General features: G+C 43.7%; 1 protein-coding gene and 1 pseudogene across 2 annotated transcripts in view; both read left to right on the forward strand.

The window, feature by feature from the left end:
- The first annotated feature begins 873 nt into the window (after nt 1-873).
- Nucleotides 874-1,860, forward strand: LOC308551722 (casein kinase I pseudogene; annotated as a pseudogene). Its single transcript has one exon. The product of its transcript is annotated as a casein kinase I pseudogene (transcript).
- Nucleotides 1,861-9,165: 7,305 nt separating this feature from the next.
- TENM1 (teneurin transmembrane protein 1) overlaps nt 9,166-19,535 on the forward strand; it is a 711,536-nt gene continuing 701,166 nt past the window's right edge. Inside the window, exon 1 of the mRNA XM_081125839.1 lies at nt 9,166-9,739. The gene's annotated coding sequence lies outside the window, so the exon portion shown is untranslated. The remainder of the gene's footprint in view (nt 9,740-19,535) is intronic.

Consider the following 19,535-nt stretch of genomic DNA (forward strand, 5'->3'; position numbering starts at 1 on the left):
GACTCCTGCTTATGCCCATCCTGTGACTGGAGTTCCTTTGGTGATAAGACAAAGTGGTCCTAGAGGATTTTGCATTATTAAATGATGATTACTGGAAAAAATAATGTTAAAAGCAAATTATGATATGAACAGAATCCTACCTTTAAAATGAAAGGCAAGAAGAGGTGTAGGACTTATGAAGAAGATTGGTTCTGTTTTTAATTTTTAACAATCGCTGTCTGATTATGACTACATACTTATGGAAAATAAAATCGAGAAAAGTATTTTAAAAAATTAAAATCACTAAAACCCCCCGGCATCGCTATTAATATTGGGATTTACTTTTCCTAGTCCTTTCTCAATGTATCTGCTTGTAAATATTTTAGTTTTAGTCAATTCCTATAGATATGACATGATATACTTTAGTAATCCTCCATTTTCCCTATTTAAAAATATATTGGAGCTGGAAGAACAAGATGGCGGCTTGGGCGCAGTAACGCAAGATGGCGGCTGAGTGACAGGATCCCTCCAGGCGGAAGCCGGAAGCCGGAAGCCGGAAGCTGGAAGCCGGAAGCTGGAAGCCAAGCGGGAGCTATATCACGCTGCGTGCTCCTCACTGCGCCATTTTTCTTGCGTGAGGCGAAAGCGAGGCAGCCGCGCGCTTAGGAACGAGTGGTGTCGCCTAACAACCGTGAGAACCCCTCACAAACGGCGGCCTGGGCAACAAAGAAACCTGACTGAGTGGCGTGGATCAGGTAATCCGTGGTGAACCGTGGGCCCCGTTACGCCAAGAGTAAGGCTTGGGTTCCCGCCGCCCTCCTCCACAGCCTCAAAGGCCTAGGCCCTCTCAGAGGTGCCGGGGCTTGGCTCTAGCCCTTGTTTTTGTCTTTCAGGATGGCTTCCAGCAACATCTCTAAGGCTGAGTTCATTGTCGGAGGGAAGTATAAACTGGTAAGAAAGATCGGGTCTGGCTCCTTCGGGGTCGTGTATCTGGCGGTCAACATCACGAATGGCGAGGGAGTGGCGGTGAAGGTAGAATCGCAGAAGGCCAGGCATCCCCAGTTGATGTATGAGAACAAGCTCTATAAGATTCTTCAGGGCGGGGTTGGCATCCCCCGCATACGCTGGTATGGGCAGGAAAAAGACTATAACGTGCTAGTCATGGATCTTCTTGGGCCTAGCCTGGAAGACCTCTTCAATTTCTGTTCAAGAACCTTCACTATGAAAACTGTACTTATGTTAGCTGACCAGATGATAAGTAGGCTTGAATATGTACACACAAAGAACTTTATACACCGAGATATTAAACCAGATAACTTTGTCATGGGTGTTGGGCGTCACTGCAGTAAGTTGTTCCTTGTTGATTTCGGTTTGGCCAAAAAGTACAGAGATAACAGGACAAGGCAACACATACCGTATAGAGAAGATAAGAACCTCACGGGCACTGTCCGATACGCCAGCATCAATGCCCACCTTGGGATTGAGCAGAGTCGCCGAGATGACATGGAATCGCTAGGGTATGTTTTGATGTACTTTAATAGAACCAACCTGCCGTGGCAAGGACTAACGGCCGCAACAAAGAAACAAAAATATGAAAAGATCTGTGAGAAGAAGATGGCCACTGCCGTCGAAGTTTTATGTAAGGACTTTCCTGCAGAATTTACTATGTATTTAAACTATTGTCGCGGGCTGCGGTTTGAGGAGGCGCCGGATTACACGTATCTGAAGCAGCTATTCCGCACTCTTTTCAGGAGCCTGAACCACCAATATGATTTCCTATTTGATTGGACAATTTTAAAGCAAAAAGCAGCCCAGCAGGCGGCCTCTTCAAGTGGGCAGGGTCAGCAGGCCCAAAACCCACAGGCTTCTAAGAATGAATGACGGAATAGAAGCAGTGCAGATGATCGGAGAAGCATTTGTTTCTCCCCAAATCTAGAAATTTTAGTTCATATGTACAGTAGTTAGTGGTTGTAGACAACTGTTTACTTGTAAATAACTCAATTTCAGTATAATCTGGCTCTAAGCAACATTGGTGATGCTAGAAGTTGTAGCAGTTTAACTGTGAATATTAACTGAGGTAGTGAAACATGTCCAGTTTTTTATTACATTTTTTCAAGTGGAAAAGTTAACTAAATGGTTGATATACAGAAATTGGTGGAGAAATGGTACATATTGTAATTTTTTGTTACAGTCTTGTACTTTGAACTATATTGCTTTGAGATCCCATTTCAGAAGAGCAGCATGAACAGTCTTCTGCCACAGTTGTGGTTGTAAATGCTCACAATTGTGCATTCTTGGGGCTTATCCACCCCTGGAGTTTGTAATTTGTTCACTTAAGTCCATCTTAAAATGGTTGGCTGCTTGTTTGCAAGCCAGCTGATATGGTAGCAACCAAAGATGCCAGTGTTTTTAGTATATGAAAGATTCTGTCTGCTTACTTGTGCTAGAAATAACATCTAAAATGAAAACTTAAGAAAAATTTAGTGACTACTAGATTATCCTTAACTCTGCATTAACTCTATAGTGTTCTTGGTATTTGAAAAAAAAGCATATTTGTCCCAGAAATTTAGTTAACATCTTAAAACTGAACATGTATGTATGTTGCTTAGATAAATGTAGCAATGGTAAACATCTATATGATCTGGGACTTTGTTTTTATTTTGAAATGGGAGCTTTATCATCTACAAGTTCATGAAAAATAACAAACGGAAAAATATATTGGGGATCAGCTCAGTTTTAAACAGGTTGTGTTTGAGGTAATTTTGAAATATTCGGGAAGTATTAGGGAAGAAATGTCTGGGCAGCTGTTAGAGATGGAGCCCGGGAGCAATGCTGGGACAGGAGATAGGGTCTCAAAGATATAAACTAGAAGTAATTATTTAAACCTGCAAATGGGGTGAGACCACACTTTCTCAAAAGTGTGGGTTCCTGGCTTAAGAAAGCAATTGATGTAGTTGGAACAGAATGGATTAATTTCAAAATTCATCACATAGTAGTTGTAAGTAATCATTCTGGATTGCAATGTAAAAATCAATTTCTTATCGTGAATCTAAGGACTTAAGCCTTTGAAACAGTAAAGGACACTGATAGGAGGGAAACTGCAACCAGTATTAAGAAAAGGAGAAAATGAATAGTTGGCATTGGTCTCTGGACCCCTTATACTCTTAAGAATTTTTGAAGACCTCAAAGTGCTATTGTCTTTGTGGGTTATCTCTAGTGATGGTTATTTATCAGAAGGTAAAACTGGCAGAAATTAAATATGTATGTATTGATGTACTGAAAATAACATTAACAAACTTATTACATGTTAACATAAGTAAGATCTTCATGAAAAAGTGCTGTTGAGAAGAACTGTAGTGTTATCTTTTACATCTGACTTAATAAAGCATCAATTCTCATCTCTGCTTTTGTGTTTAATTAATTGAATTGTCCTCAGAACAAAATCCAAAATCCTTATCAAGGCCCCTAAATCCTTATATGACTTGGCTCCTTTCTGCCTCTCTTGCCTCATCTTATGTCACCACCACTGCTACCCCAAATACACAACTTATGCTCACTACACTCCAGATGCACTTGACGTTGCCAAGCTATTTCTCTCGCAAATACCATAGCTTCTTTTCTGTGTGCCCAGAATGCTAACTACTACTCATCCTCCTGGCAGGTTAGTAGCCAGTGCCTCCGGGGAGCTACCTAACCGCTCCAACCCCAATCTAAGTGGAGTCTCCCCTGTTGTTTCCTTGCTAATACTGTGTTCTTTTCCTTCGGAGCGCTCATCAGTTTAAAACTATATATATCATTGTGGGATTAGTTACATCGGTCTCCTGCCAGTGGATTGTAATCTCCACAAAGGCAGGACCAGGTATGTTTTGTTTATCACTCTCTTCCCAGTACTTAGCACTGAGAAGACACCTAGTGGGTTTTATCTAGGTCTCTGCTTCAAGAAAATATGAATGAGAGGATGAAGACATATGGGGAGCCTGTTTCCTGAGTCTGAGAAGAAATTATTCATGTTTATTGTGTTGCATGGAAAAATGATAACATCCTAGTCCCCAATTTTCATATAAAACACATTTAAAATCTGTTTATAATAGACGATCCTAATAATTGTTAGCATCTAATAGCAATTGCTAATGTATGTGATTATAAAAGTCTGCTTATGGCCATTATTAAGCATGGGTTTTAGAAACATTAAATGCTTTAGTTATTTCAATACAAATTAATAGTTACCTATAAGTCGATCATGATAATTCACTTAAAAGGTTATGATGATCAGGTCACAAAGAAGTTCAAGTGCATTTAAATGCCAACAGAACAATCCTAATTGTTCTACACTCTTTTCAAATTCTTTTTCTGGAGTGTAATGTCATCTCTCAAACAGAAATCATGGTACATTTTGAAATAAATATTTCCCCTTTTCAACTGTGGCAGTTAAAAAGTGCCGAAAAGTAACATTCTTAAAAAAAAAAAAAAAAGTATTTGCAATGAAAAGACAAACTATCATAAAGCTAGCTTTCAAATCTGCAAGGGGAGGCACTATGTTATATTTGAGGGTACAAATTATTGTTACTGCCATCTTTTTAGGTGTATGCATATCAAATATAAGTGAATTTCATATAAATTAAAAGACAAAGGTTCCATTCTTTTAACTTTCTACAGTTTTAAATTTAGGCAATTATTTGAACCTATACAGCAAAAATACAAATGAGCTGCCACTGCACCCTATTGAGAAGCCTTGGTTTCTGAAGGTTATGATTAATCTGTATTAGAGATACTTCATTTTAAGAGTAAGGTGCAGCAGCATTGATGGGGCCTTTCCAATGAGGGATACTCTGTCCGAATGTACACTTCTCTGAACAGGGCTTGCTATGTGGAATACGAAGTGACTTGCTAAAGCCCAAAGTTTTTTGTTTTTTTAATGTATTTTTGCTTCTCCTTGGAACTCGAGCCAGAAAAGCATCCACAGGATCCATTTGGATACTAAATAAGAATGGGTAGAGAGAAGACTTTAATTGGCTTGTCACTTGTTCTCCTGAGCCTTACTTGAGTGTGTGAAAGATAACGTGTCTGACTCTGTTCTGAACAGATGGATGCAGAATCCTGTCCGCCAACTGTTCAAATCCAGGCTCAAGTGAGCTTCCTCTAATGTGGCTGCTTTCCCCAGAGGGGCCCACAGCTGGCCAGAAATGGGTACTCCCCAGAGCAAGCTGGTGACCGAAATTTTTACAGCTCTGTTTATGGAAACTGTTGGGGGAGAAAATCATTAAGCTACCTTTCCTGCCCCCAATCATTGCAGCCAAAGGGTAAGGTGCCAGCACCATTCATAATTTCTGGTAGCTGATCTCTGGAGGTCACTGCAATAGGAAATAATGGTTTACCACAACAAGTACATTTTGAAAGTGTGCCTTTGAAAAACATATTCCCATTAGACAGACAACCAAACAAAACTCCTTCATTTCAGATGGTTCACATTGATTTTCTTTATGTGAATGTTATTGACTTTAGTCTTCTAATATTATTGTATTTACACTCTTACTTATGAGAGTACTTAGAAACAAGATAGAAATAAGTGATATTGTCCATAATGCATTTTTTTGCTGAGAATACAACCTAAGGATTAAACGAATATGTTTAAAAATACCAAGGTCAGAACATCTAAACAGTGTTTTCTGGAGCTCTATTGTTCTAGGTACATGGTAGCAGCCACTCAGTATGCACTTGTTTGATTATTAAAATGTTCACAAATCCTTGAACATCTCTTAGTTTTTTAAAGGCTCAATTTCTTTATGTATTCCCAGTGCTGGCACAGTTCCTGGAACATAGTAGATGCTTCATGATCATTTTCTGGATTGATTTTTTTGTAATTGCATTTAATCTGGGGATAAACATATAAGGGTATACGAGTTTATGTGTGTGGTCTTTGTTAACAAAAAGGCATTTCTTTTTTTAAAAATTCCTAGCAAATTATTTTAATAATCTGGGCAACTGTCCTATAGATTGCATGCTCCATCATAATTGGTTATATTTTCCTTTACATTGGCCATTCTGAAACTGGCAATTTAGTGTGCCTTTTTCCTGATATCCACCTTTGAAATAGAAATCTTGGTCTCATGAGCAAAACGAGTTGAGAATTCTTCAATTTCCTGTTGCTTAAATGTGCCTAGGGAATCTCTGAAGTTGAATAAATGTTTTAGGAAACCCACCAATAGTATCAGGCTGTGGACCTCCAGAAAGCTGTAAATCCGAGAAGGAGAAAAGTTCTTCAGAAAAGGAGAAAAGTGCCAGAGCCCTTTATACTTTGGAATTAAAAAGGGGAAACAATGTTTTTGAAAGAACTAAAGGGAGACAGGTGCAGACCAAATGAATTAAGGGCTCCAAGGAGTTGTGGAAGACGAGTGAGGAAAATGAGAGGGAAGAAGGTGAGAGAAAATATAAAGAGGCGGTAGAGGAGAGTTTGGGGGGAAAAAAAAAAAGTGATTAAACCCACTGCTGAATTGCCAGGAGAGAAACAAGCCCAGTTTCCTTTCATGAAATCCCTAGGCACCAACTGCCCCTTCCTCTCTGTCTTCAAAAAAACAAAAAAAACAAAAACAGAGGGAGTGTGAGAGTGAGATGATCATGGTTTTAAATCCTCTATTTCATTTCCATGGCTGTTACGGTTTGTCCACGTGCCATTCTGCCTGAATTCCCATTTCGTTGATGAGCTGCTTACAGAATTTCCTTAGCCTTCAGTGTTCTCCAGTCACTGGCGAAGTGACTGGCCAGATGTTTCCTTTTCCTCCTTTCAAAACTCTTCTGTGGGATTCGAGGAGGTATCCTGAAAGTCTTTTCCCTCCACAGTTCAGGGTTCGGGTAGTTCTTAAAGAGGGATCTTTTATTTAGGATTAAAAGAAACAGACACGTTTTTGTTTTGTTTTGGATAAGGGTAGTGGCTTTGGGGAAGGTTCGTTTACATACTGGTGACAAGACCCAGGTTTTATAGCCACCCCCCTCCCCATTGCTTTTTCGACAGCCCCAGAGAGAGATGGTTTTGGAAGCAGTTGCTCTCCCCCTACAGCGTCGGGTTGTCATCTTTTGTTTCTTTGTTGCGGTGCGGTGGGGTGGGGTGCGGTGGGGTGGGGTGGGGTGGGGTGGGTGGTGGGGTGATGGTGAGCGGCGGGGATCTAAAACGATTCCTGCCTGGAGCTGAAGGGGGTGTCGGCAAGCGGACGAGGGGAATAAACGTCCTCGATTCCCCGATTCTTCCCCGGAGAGTGCTCGGCTCGGTTTCTTCCCAACCCCCGGTGGTGTGCTGGGCTCACAGTGCTCCCTCTTTGCAAATACCTGTACCCAAAGCCAGAAAGATGGGAACGCACGGTTCCGAGATCTCCCCCTGGCGTCACCCTCTACCACCTCTCCTTCGGAAACGAAATCGGGTCCCCCGGCGCGGGAGCGCAGAGACCATTCAGCCCGGAAGCCGGCCCCGCGCGGCCGCCACCGCCCAGGGTGGGAACAGCTGGAAGCCTCGGCGCGCCCCCGCCGCGCCGCGAGCCGCTCTGCCCGGTAATTAGCCGCAGCCAAGGCTCCCAATGTGCCTAATTGCAACCCCTAGCGGGCTCTCAGCCCGGCCGGAGCCCGTCGCTTTCCCGTCCCCGCTCTTGCGGAGAAAAATTACAAACGTGCGTGCACACATACACACGCACACGCGCCCTGCTTTCTTCACTCGAGAAAACCATCAGTAAACGTCTCTCTCCCCAAGGAGGTGCGACTCTTCGCGCTCTCTTTTCTTTACCTAGAGGTTCACGCGCCCCCGGGAACGCACGCGGGGCTCTTGGCTGCCGTGCGCGCCCCCTACCTGCGTGTGGCCCGGGTGGCGCCGGGGCGCGGGGGGGGAGGGGGCCTGGGCGGACGCGGGAGCCGGGCTTCTCCAGTTGGTGCAGCTCCCCTGGCTCAGCACTTGGTATCTCCCACGGTCTGGCTCTCGCTGGGAAGCCGGGAAGGAGAAGGAGACTGTGGGCGTCGCCGCCGCCCTTCCTGGAACCGGAGCCAAACTCCAACCGGGCGCCAGCGCCTCGCGCTTCACGCTCACATCTGGCCCAGGCGTGCAGATGTTAGCGGCTGGAGAGCTCCTCCAAGCCTGGCACCCCAAGTCCCGAGCATGTCCAACGGGACTCCTAAGGCTCCCGAAGCGAGTTTAGGGGCGGGCGTGCAGATTCCGCTTTTCCGCTTTTTCGAGGAAGCTGAACAGGGTGGAAAGGGAGGGATCCCGGGCTTTGGGGGCAGCGCGCCGGGTTTTCCCGGGTACGAGCCCTCCTGGCCGGCTGGGGGAGGGGCGGAGCCGGTGGGGGAGCCCCGGGAACTGGGCGGCCGGGCTAGGCGGCGGCCGCAGCCGCGGGCCACCCTCCAGACGGACCTTGGAAGTGCTGACTTGCCGCGCCGCCGGCGGGCTGCGTGTGGCCGGCCTCGGCGCGCTGGGGTCGCGCCGGCGGCGGGAGGCGGCCGGCGGCGCTGTCACGCAGACCTACGGGAGAGCTTGCGGGTCACTTAGGCACTGCAGTCGCGGGCTCGGCGGCTGTGGAAGGCGGGGAGAGTGGAAAAGGAGGAACCCCAACAATTCCTCTCCCTCGCTTTTTTTTTTTTTTTTTTTTTTTTCCTTCTTTTCGCCAAAGTTATACCGGCGAGAGACTTGGCATTCTTTCCAAGTCGGTGCCGAGGCTGTGCGCATCGAGCGGCGATCGCGCTCCTTTGTGTGTGCTGTGTATGCACGCGCGTTTGCGCGTGGCGTGACTAGGGAACACTGTCCCAGGTTGATCTCGGGGACGACAAACACTCCTCCGAGCCCCCCACCCCACCTAGCCCTTGGGGAAAACAATCAAAAGCCGGTCGCGAGAGTCCCCTGGCCAGGTGCTCACTGTGACACTAAATGTAAATCTCCTTGGTCGGCGTTCCTTCCTCGGCTCTCACGGCGGCTTCCTCCTCCCTCCGCACCTCCTGACACCCTGATTTTTCCCATTCCGACTTCCCTTCCTCAGCCCGCTACCTGCTCCCTCAGCCCCCCTCCTCCTTTCTCCCTCGCCCTATCTCAGCTGCGGCTAAAACCTGGAGTCTTGGGGAAAAAAAAAAGGGAAAAGGGAAAAAAAAAAAAAAAAAAAAAGGAAAAAAAAAAAAAAAACCCTCGGCTGTGGAGCTGTCAAACCGGGCATGCTCAGTAGACAGGGCAGGTTTTTTGGTCTCGAGTAGCGGAGAAACATTTTTTGCACCACCGCGACCAGCCTTAGAGCGCGGCGGCGGCGGCCACGGCAACATCAACGCAGCCATCGGCGGTGCAGACGCCCCGCACCCCGGAGCGCCGCAGGCTCCGGCTTTGCCCGGAGTTCACCTCCGAGTGCCCCGGGGGCTGAGCTCACCCCTTCTGCTCGCACACACACGCACACTTTCTCTTTCACCGACACGCACACACGTATACACACTCTCGCACACACGGACGACCCCGGGCGCAGGCACCCTCTTGGCAGCGGGCGTCCGCCGGCGCCGTGGCAGCCAGGTTCGGTCCCTGCCCTCGGCGGCTGCCGGCTGCCAGCCCCGCTGCCCCCGGCCGGAGGAGAGCGATGCGGGGGCCCGAGCGGCAGCTCGAACAGTAATGTGGATTTACAGCCGTTTCCTGCAGGAACCGGCTGAGGAGCCTGAAGTCCGGGGCGCCGACCGCGTCCGGCGGGGCTGAGCACCTGGCAAGGGGGCGGGGGACCGCACCTGGGGACGACATCGAAACTTGCGCCTGGACTAGGTAGGTGCGTTTCTCCCTCTGACTCGCCCCCCCCGCCCCCCTTGCCCCCCCCTCCCCAACCCAAAGGACTCCGGGCGAACTTCGCCCCGAGGCTGCGGGCGGCCGACGGCGACTCCGGGCTGTGAGCCGCGAGCTGTGCCCGCTCCGGGAGTCCCGCCCGAGGTGGCGGAGCCTCTGCTCCGTCTCCCTTCTTTCTCCGCCAGGCTCGGGGCTTGGGACCACCCCGGGGAGGTGGGAGGTCGGCCTCGTTCGCAGTTCAAGTGGGCCCTGGGGGCGCTGCCCTTCGAGGGCTCGCCGGGCTTCTCCGACGACACTTTTGCCAACCAACTCCTCGGGTCCTGAAGGGGGGGGTGTCCTCGCCGGGCTCTCGCGCGGAGCCCGGGCGCTCTAACAAGTGGACCTGGACCCGGGGGAGAGGGGCCTTGGTCCCAGAAGAGACTAGGGGGCGCCTCTCCTCGGGCATCCCTCCCACCCGTTGTGTCCGTCCCGGGCTCGGGCACCCGGGTCCTGCTTCTGTCGCCTCTCGGAAGATGCCCAGGGGCTGGGACGCACTTTAGTACCTGTTTGCTTCTGCATTTCTGTCCGATTCTCACTCGGAGAGCCCAGGTGCCGGGGGGGAACTTCAGGACCCCCTGCCCCGCGCCGTCTGGGGCCCTACCCGATGCTCCCGCCTACACCCCGATCTGTGCCGATCGAGGCAGCCGTTACGCAGCAGCTGGTGGCCCGGGAGCCGTCGGTGTTGGCTTTCACCGGGTGCCCAGCTGCGCGGGTTCGTGCGTTTTCACATTTCCCCCTGAAACGCGGGGTTCCCGGGGATCCAGCAGCGGCCAGCACATCTGCCGGGCGCCCGCGACCCTCTCCGCGCGCCGGGGGAAATGTGACCTCGCTTTGTCGCTCGCCACCACCGGCGGGTCGCCCATGCAGTTTCAGGGTGCTTTTCCTAGGGGTGGAGAAGGGGAGACTGGCGGCGTGACTTGGGGAGTGGATGCGTTTGCAGTCAGGGGTGGATTTAAAGATTTCAGCCAACCCAGCGCGGCCGGTTGTTTACAGCTGCGGGGACCGACGCTTCGCTCCACTCGCAGGTACCGTCTCGACGGCTACTTCGCCAAGGGGACAGGAGGGACAGGGACCGGGCTGGGTTTAGCTGATCTGCATCACTGCCGCGGCCCATGTGCTAATATGTGGCGAAAAACTCCACATCTCCAATACGAAGCGATTGGGCAGGAGACGCCCTGAACTTTCCCGTTTGGTTTTTTGGGTTTTTTTTTTTTTCTTCTTTCCCCCTTGGGATGTTAATCCGGAGGTGTATTTGAGGTGACCTGAAGGAACATAAAAAGAAGTTTCTGGTGCCACACAAGGGGAATTAGTAGCCGTTGGGTTTTAGAAACCCAAAGGAAACGAAACACCCCAGTGGACTCTCCTAGGTACTGTTAGATTAGCATTTAATTGATCGCGTCTGTGATAAGGGTCATAGCCAGCTTCCTTGAATTTTAGGTGATTGTTCTAGGATGAAAATGAACAAACCAGGGACACCAGACTGTGAGAATCAGTGGATACTCTTAACCTGTTTGGGGAAGACATTGCAAATGTCTGCTCTGTTTTGGCTGAAATATCCTGGTTCATCTTCCTAGTCCGAAGATTTTCGATTTGGAGCATAGGTTACTCCAGCGCTGCCAAGAAAGAGTACAGTCTGAGAAGGAAAGATTATTATTATTATTTTTGTTAAAAGGAGATCCACAGCTTTACATTCTGCTCCATGATTACCAAGCACTGGCTTGCCGGCTCACCCCCACCCCTTGCTCTTCATATCTGCAATGTGGGGAAAAATGAATTTTCATAAGGCATAGTACGACCCTTAAAATAAATAACTGGAGACGCAGAATCCCAGTTTTGCCATTTTTGCTCAAGTTCATAAGACTTTGTTTTGGTGATGTATTGAATAATTTACTATTGCTAAGTTTTTTTTTTTAAAGGGTATTTAAGAGCTTTCAAGTATGCCAAAGTAATGTTGGAACCTTTTAATGATAACAAAAGAAAGTCCAAGATGCATTTTAAAAAAAGGTTCATGGAATTTCTAAAATGAATCTATGCTCTAAATGCTATTTAAAAGTTTTCAGATTGTCCCCAGAATGGTTTTTGAAAAACAGGTGTTTCTGAAAAACAACTCTAAGAAGAAATGTTAGCATTTGCACAATAAAACTTACAGTCTTGTCCCTAGAACAATGCCAGGCACATACAATTATTTGCCGTTGGTTTAGGTCCCAATTATAAATTAAAAAACAGTCATGTCACTTGACAAACTATACAATGGGGCTGAAGGGAAGCATGCTTTGTAGAATCACTGTGCTGTCTGGGTGATTATTAAGTGAGACTGCAAATATTCAAACACGTGTGTTAAAAAGTAAAATCACATTATGTGTAACTACCATCTCATTCAGAGGCCTAATTGGAAGTCTGAATACCCTAAAGGCCTCAGCTTTTCAATTCAGCTATCATATGTGTAAATAACGCTGACGTGATCCTATTTTCCCTCACAGTCGTTGTACCTTTCTGATGCCTTAATACAAAGATTCGTGCTGACGCCGAACAGCCAAACATTCAAGTTTATTCTGTACAATATTACTTTAAATTGTCAAACTGCAAATATTCTTTTGATATGTTGCCTCTGAAAACAGAAGGCTTAGTGTGGAACTTTATTTTCCATGACAGCTTGAAAAACTTGGAAGTGGTAAGAAGGGTCAATATTAATTAATATAACACTTTTTTTTATTCCGTTCCATGTCATGGAGGTAGCCATTGGAATCCATGTAATTTTGGCTTGAAGCTTGTTTCTTCCGAAAGTCCATCATTTTCAGCTTTGAGTATATTTATCAAGTGCTTGGTATAGATTATGGTTAGTAAATTCCCTGAGGTTTCCCAAAGAAGTGATTTATTTATTTGTTTATTTACTTACCTACTGACCTGAGGTCAAAAGAAGACCAGTACTTGGAACACTTGACTCGGTGATTAATTTTTTAAAATGAAAACACATTTTCTTAGTACTCACATATTTGTTCTCTCTCTCTTTCTCATATACACACAAATGCATGCACACACTTAGAAGCAATCTCATGAGAATGCCATGCATCAGATATTAAACATGCATGATAATTTTATTAAAATTATAGATTTCTTTAAATTCCTGTCAATTTACCCTCAAAAGTAGTAACCTGTTCCTACTTAACAAAAAAGAAGTTTCCCATCATTTACCATTTGGAAAACAGGTTTGAACTGGATTACTAGCACAACTGCAGGCACATTCAATTACGAAGACTATCATAAGGGACAGTTTTTAGCAATTCTGATCAATAGCAGACATCCATAGCTGGCAATCTAGCTGCTGATTAAAATAAAATGGAATCAAATTTCATAGCTGTTCACATATACAGTAACTGCTTTAAATCATCTGTAGATTGAGTATTAAATCCGAATCTCTCTTAAGTGGAGATTAAATCACTATTTTAAATGGAGGTTACTGTTATTTTCCCTTTCCCTAAAAGGTGAAACATTCTGAAATCTGGATTAATGGATTATTTCTACCCCTTTCTGTTGCCCATGGACTTTTGTAGCACTGAGAAGGTAAATATCAAGTAGAGCCAGCTAGCCTGAGCAGGTGAATGCTGTAGAAGGTCTCACACAGTGTCTGATTATTCCTAACAACCTCGAGGGTCCAGCCATAGGTGTCTCCTCAGTAGGTAGGACTCTGTTCTGACGATTTGTAGAAAGTATAGACTTTTTGTAGTTTGCTGGATATAATGTACAGTTTAGCCAGACCAACAAAATTGCTTACATTTGGAACTCATGAAAAATAGGGCTGAGGAAACGGGATGCTGATGGCAGAAACTGAAAATTATTATGTAATAATATTTATTTCAATCGCACCGCTAACATTTCTATAAGCAAAGCAAACTGGTTTTAATTGGAGATAGTAAATATTTTCACAGTTGACGTTGGATCCCTAATATTTTGAAAATAATAATTTAGAGTCTGATAAATAAAGCCTGTTAGATTATTATATAACACCAGGACTCATTTGTAGACCTGGAAGTATAATCTTGGATGATTTACAACTTAAAAAAAAAAAAAAATTCTGAATTTTACTTCCTGTCCAAGCCTCCACTTTAGGTAAACAATAGCATATGGTGAAACACGCATATATGCCAACTAACCGCTACCTCTTGGATGATGTTTGCAATGTGATGTAATGAGTCTGAAATACTGGGTTCTCCACCCCCATCCTCTTCTAGCTGTATGAGTGGAGAAATTAATTGGGAAGTGGACACAAGAAAACGTGTTAAATAATCTCTTTTCGTATCAGTGGATCACCCCCTGTGAAGCTCACACTCAGGGCCTTCATATCTCTGTTTATGGTAAGTATATGCCAAGGTTAATATGGTTTTTTTCCGGGCACTTATGGCAGGTCTCTATGGCTGTATCTAGGTGACACCCAAATACGTGAGTGAAAAGTTCCGTCAACCATCCAGCTGTTTGGGTTGATGCAAACAAACATCTGGTTGGTTGAGAGAATTTTTTACTTAGTCTCTGGATGGTTTGGAGTCATTTCATAGGCTGACGAATTTTAATATCTCTGTCAAAAAAAGAAAGAAAACAATGAAATGAAACGCTTTAAAAACACATGCAGAGGCCCTTAGACACTCTTGGGTTGCTAAAAAAAAAAAATACCTAGTGAACCAAATGCCATCCTGAACCCACGGCCTTGTGTGATATGGAGAAGGGATGCTGTTTGCATCCCTCAGCAATTACAAAAACAAAACCGCACTGGCCTTTCCAACAAGCCAGGAAATTAAAAACTGAAACCTCAGTTCTGCCCCCCCTGCGCCCCATCCTGATTCACCAGTTTAAAGAAATCAACTTAAAGAGTTTGATATGTTGGCTTCTTACAATTTGCTGCGCCTCGTTTTCTACTGATTCTTCTACTGCCATGGAAACTAGACGGGACAGGCGGCTGGGGTCACTAATTCGGGACGGGAACCTGATGGTTAATCTCATTTCATGGCAGCCTCGTGGTCCCTGAGAAGTAACTGTAAAGAGCAGGGCTGTTGAATTTGAGAGCAACAAATGATTAAGCAGAACAAAAAATCGCTGCTATCTTTGTCATTTTTCCTGCGACTCTTAACTGCAACACTCTTTGTCCCCACTCAAGCAGTTCTTTAAAAATAATCACAGAAATAGAGGTTTGGTTTGTGCATTCCTATTGGTATTTATATATGCTACAGAGCATATTTTTTTTTTTTTCCCTGTGAGGATATTCACAGCTGTAAAATAGTTTCATATGATAGCTGTTTCATCGCAAAAATATGTTCTTTCAAATTATGATTCTGTAGACTCTGAAGAAGTTCAGTTAGTGATCACAATAAAGTATAAATGATGTTTGAGTTTTCGGGTAGGGTTGGTTATTTTGCCTTTTCAAATATAAAAACAATTTTCTTAAACTATATATGCCGCTCTTTTTTATTGCAGAGGCCAAATGGATTTGAATACTTTTATTTAATATCTGTAAGACCCTCATCTTACTTGTCACTATGAAGCATGCTGATTGTTTTGATTTTAATTGACTAAAGTTGTCAGCTCATACATAGTTGACAGTGAGGAAATTGCCTTTTAATATTTCTCAGATTCTGTTCTAACCTTTTAAAATTTTATTTATTTATTTATTTATTTACTTATTTATTTGATTTTAGAGAGAGGAATAGAGAGAGAGAGAGAGATTGCTGTGAGAAAGAAACATGGATTGGTTGCCTCCTGCACATGCCCCGACCAGGGATCGAACCCCAAACTTGAGTATGCACCCCTACTGGGAATCGAACCTGCCACCTTTTGGTGTAGGGGACAAAGCTCCAACCAACTGAGCCACACTCTTAACATTTCTGTGGCTGATGAAAACTTACAAAATGGAATTTTGGGATCACGAACTTCAATATGAGCTGCACTGCAGTCCATTTTAAACCCTTTGCAGTATTATCAGCTATGGGTCCCGAAAAACGAATATTTTTTTTCTGTGAATTTATAGTTATGAACAAATTTCTACAGTATGGCTAAGAAAGAGTGATTCCCAAAAAGGATTTTAGGTAATGAAAAAAGAATGGAGATCTAAAATCTACATCTACATTCTATGTCACCAGGTATTTTTCTGTTTGAAAGTGACTAGAATTTCAAAATATAAATATCCCAGGCAGAATTATTAAAGACAGAATGAAGCAGTGACTTAAAAGTTTAGGAAAATTATATTTTTATTTTTACATTTTAGGGAATATTGATGATATCGATAGCCAGCTTTTGGCTATTGGATTGCATATATTTTGTTAATTGGCTTATTTTTATTACTTGAGCTATATCTGTGTGATACCAGAATATTTGAGTAAAACATGAAAAATTCAGTCAATCATGTAGATTTCCTAGTATCTATCTGTGTCTTATCTTCTGTGTCATGCCAATTTCCTCTAACCTTTCAGCAGATGCTTGGCATTTGGATGTACAATGAAAACAAATAAACAAACAAACAAACACTCAGTCACTTGCATGGTTCCAAATACCTGATCTGCGAATTTTGACTGTTCATTCAAATGATGTTCTGGATTCATAGTTTCAGCTTCCCTTTTGAAATTACTGTATATTTACTTTTCAATTGTTTTCCTATTTAGATGAGAGGTATTGTAAATATTCAGAAGGCTGATGCAGGTGTGTGTGTGTGTGTGTGTGTGTAACTTTCAGTAGAATCCCTACATGGTTGTATCTAAGGAAATCCATTTTCATTTTAATGTTTAGAATCACAGTTTAGTGTTTTTAGCTGCCTGGATAAATGAAGGTTTTAAAAGCAGCCAAAATAGAAGTACATTGCTATCAGTTTGCATACTTCAGGGAAAATTTGATCACTAGTTGAGGTCAAGGAGAAAATTTCCCAGTTGTATGGTTTTGCATAATTGGTTGATTTTAAGTGTTTATATTACTTCTAATGCCTCTATCTGGTTTAGGCACCTGTCAAAGAGAAGGTGCCAGATTAGATGGACAATTGGTTTATTAGATATTGCAATCTCGGTGCCCCAGCTGTATAAAGACATTTTAAGAAAATTCTTCAGTTGTTCAGAGAAATTAGAAAAAGATACTGCAGATGGCCTATCTCAATAATCCAGGTTTTTTCAGGTACATTTAAAATTAAATGTCCTAAGAGATGATTAATTCAGGAAAGTTATTGATAATGAACTCATCTTATGCTACACATCCTTTGCACCTATGATGATGCCTTATTAAAGGTGTCTCAATCTTGCTAATTACCACCTGCGTTTAAATATAGAGGTTTATAAATACACTACAACCACAGTGACTGGAAACCTTCTAGACCTGAAATGTTCCCAGTTAACTCAGTTCCTATCAACAAAATGTTTCTGATCAACGTCTTAAATTTATACTTTGTGCGTTACCCCCCCTTTTAATTAATGATTTTCTTTTTTTTTTAAAGCTGCTCTACTTCATTGCAAGCATTTGAGTGATATTGATGTGTGATCTCCTGCTCTATTAACTAGTCCAAGAATATGTTTGTGTTCATGTGTGTGGGGATGGGATTTTTTCCTAAAGGGATATTTATTGAAAACTCTATGTACATTTTTGAGATGGATTTGCAAGCGTCATTTACGGAAACGTAAAAAGTACATCACCTGTGTGCTTAGTCTGTGCCTGAAAAGAACAGGTTTTTGTGGTTTTGACTCATTATATGTTTAGTGCTTTAAGCAATGTAGGGAAGCATTGACAGAATTGCTACGCAAGTCCAATGAGAAACTCCTTTTGGAAAGATAGTATTCGTTTCACTAATGAGATCTGGTGACCTCTAAAGGAGAAAGCTATGCAGTTGATTGGCTAATTGATACCTATTGCTTAGCCTTAAGAAGATTCTTGTACCTTGAATTACCAATAAAATAACTCTCATTTCTTCCTTCCTCACTCCCCTCCTCCCTCCTTTCCTTCCTTCCCTTCTCTTTCTTTCACCTATTTCCAAGAGTTGAGGTAGTACATAGGTTTATGAGAAAGGAAGCTCTGGGCCAATCACTGAAGTATTGGGATTGATTAATTTTTATATTCTTTTTCTTTTTAAAAGAATTTATTGATTGACAAACCTCAGAGGGAAGGCGGGGGTGAGTGGGTGGGGAGAGATTAACCAAAGAACTTATATACATATATGCACAACCCAGGGGCACAGACAATGGTGTGGTGAGGGCCTGGGGCAGGGAGTGGGTGTGGGGTGGAGGGGTCAATGGGAAGAATAGGGGACATCTGTCATGTTTTGAACAATGAAGAAAAATTTATTGATTGATTTTAGACAGAGAAGAAGGGAAAGAGAGAGAGAAACATCGATTTGATTAGTTGTTGCACTTATGTATGCATTTATTAGTTGATTCTTGTAGGTGCCCTGACCGGAGATCAAACCCACGCCTGGTGTGTGGGGACAGCGCTCTGACCAACTGAGCTACAAGGCGAGGGCTTTTAGTCTTTTTCTAAATCTGACCGATCCTTGATGTATATCCTAGATAATTACAAGTGTAATTGGAAATATTGTTCTTTATACTGTTTGGGGCTCAAACATTTTTTTCAATGATCTTGGGTAGGAGCTAAAATAACACACCTATTTCCTGGGTTGCTTCTGTTTATTACAGATTTCCTCTGTGCACACATCCATATGTTGTTAGTGCATTTGCGATTTATCTTTCATGTTTAGCCTAATAAAATGTCAACACTTAGGTGTGATACCATTTGTTTTTGGTTGTGAATCCATGAAGTGTTAACACAAGGGTGCTACATTTTTTTTTCATTGTTTGGTTCTTTGCCCCTGTTTGAGATGTTGCCTTGATGAAACATTGGACAACTTGTGAAAGCGAGGCAATTTTAATGTAAACAATTAGAATTCCGTGCAAGGGAAATATGTAATATATTTAAGGGTAATTTCACATGGAATAGAGAACATTTTAACAATGGATTTCTATAAAACATGGAATGAGGCACGTTTTTACGAAAATGTGTAAAACAGCAATAGAGGTAGTGAGAGAAGGTTGTCTGAGACATTTGGCAAAATCCTTGGGGCTGCTTTGTGGTTGAAGAGGCTGAAGAATCAATGTTTACACAGAGCTCTGGTGCAAGGGGCCGTGAGGTCTCAAGATTGTTCTGCAAAGACCCCAGGTCTCAGGGACTGGCCTTCTACCCACCCTAAAGACTTCAGGATTGCAGCCTTTTGGTTATGCATCATAAAACAATCTTCACGAAGAAGAGTTTCTCCTGTTCATTCAGCCTGTTCACTCACTCATTCATTCATTCATTCATTCACCGAAACTTTTTAAACTCCCCTGTTCACCCAGGGGTACAAAGACATTAGAAATAAAACTTAACCATTTAGTGGAAGAGGCAGACATATAAACGTATCCTTATGTACAGATGCTCTGGAAGGGGAGCAGTTAGAATCCTCTGGAAGCTCAAAGGTAGGTATGGTTGCATAAAAGCCACGTCATTTGAATTGGCCCTTAAAGACCGATTAAACTACGGCTGGGCATGGTTTAGTTAGAGAATGTGGGCAACCGCACTCCACATGGCAGAAGGACTAGGAAGGGACACAAAACTAAGTTAGCGATGGAGAAAGGCGGCCCAGGGTCACAGAGCCTCATTTTATCTCCTGTCCAGTTCTGGGAAACAGAGTTCAGGGATAGTCTTATTTTATTTACTTCTATGTGCCCGACACACAGAAGGTGCTTAGAAC

Source organism: Miniopterus schreibersii (assembly GCF_964146895.1).
Source record: "Miniopterus schreibersii genome assembly, chromosome: X".
NCBI classification, from domain to species: Eukaryota; Metazoa; Chordata; class Mammalia; order Chiroptera; family Miniopteridae; genus Miniopterus; species Miniopterus schreibersii.